This window comes from Propithecus coquereli, unplaced genomic scaffold (assembly GCF_000956105.1).
Source record: "Propithecus coquereli isolate 6110/MARCELLA unplaced genomic scaffold, Pcoq_1.0 Scaffold165, whole genome shotgun sequence".
Lineage (NCBI taxonomy): Eukaryota > Metazoa > Chordata > Mammalia > Primates > Indriidae > Propithecus > Propithecus coquereli.
The window spans coordinates 1,137,215-1,138,225 of record NW_012141080.1 but is presented as its reverse complement, the minus strand read 5'-3'; the positions used below and the strand labels follow the sequence as shown (position 1 = coordinate 1,138,225).

Here is a 1,011-nt window from a genome sequence, read left to right as displayed (position 1 = left end):
AGACCAAGAGTGAAGTAGGAGACAGCCCACATCTGCATTTCATCCTTAAAGCAACACGGAAATGTGGGGACGAGGGTCAGAAATAAACCCATCTTTTTCCTCAAGCTATACTTGTAGTAAAGTGTACAGAAAAAAGAAAATAGACTGGTGCAACTTTATTTCCAGGCACCTAGTTCACCCCCAGGGCTTTTTGAAATTTAGCTTATTAAAAGAACTAGTGACTCAACTTGAAAGATAAATCAGTACCACCCACATCACCCTTTGTGCCTAGAAGAAAAGTACTTTTCGAAATCTAGAGGTTAGCCTCAAATAGTGAAACATGTGGTTTTACCCACTTTAAATTTAGCCAAGTGGAAAAGAAGCACTTTATTTTGATTTGTATGGATTCATGGTTTTTAGCATTTGGTCACAGAAATTGAAGGCATAAATGATCCAAAGGAAGAAAATTTCCTTAGTTTTTCTATATTATCTATCCTCAGCCATATTGAGGAATGTTTTGAAATAACTTATTGTGAGTGAGTTTCTTCCTTTCTTTCCTTTTTTTTTTTTTTTTTCCTTTTTGAGGCAGAGTCTTACTCTGTCGCCCTGGGCAGAATGCAGTGGTGTCATCGTAGCTCACTGCAGCCTCAAACTCCGGGCTCGAGCAATCCTCCTGCCTCAGCCTCCCGAGTAGCTGGGACTACAGGCACACACTGCCATGCCCGCCTAATTTTTCTATTTTTAGTAGACACAGGGCCTCACTCTTGCTCAGGCTGGTCTCGAACTCCTGAACTCAAGCAGTCCTCCTGCCTCTGCCTCCCGGAGTAGTAGGATTACATGCATGAGCCACCGTGCCTGGCCACTTTCTTTTTTAAAGTTTTCTTTGTTTCTTTTTTTTTTATATATATTTTTAGTTGTCCAGCTAATTTCTTTCTATTTTTAGTAGAGACGGGGTCTCGCTCTTGCTCAGGCTGGTTTCGAACTCCTGAGCTCAAACAGGGACCTGTAGTGAATATTTGAAATGCAGTCTTT

General features: G+C 41.0%; 1 protein-coding gene across 1 annotated transcript in view; it reads left to right on the top strand.

Annotated features, from left to right (window-relative positions):
* Nucleotides 1–1,011, top strand: part of GLG1 (golgi glycoprotein 1) — a 132,195-nt gene that overhangs the window by 97,353 nt on the left and 33,831 nt on the right. The gene's annotated exons all lie outside the window — the stretch shown is intronic.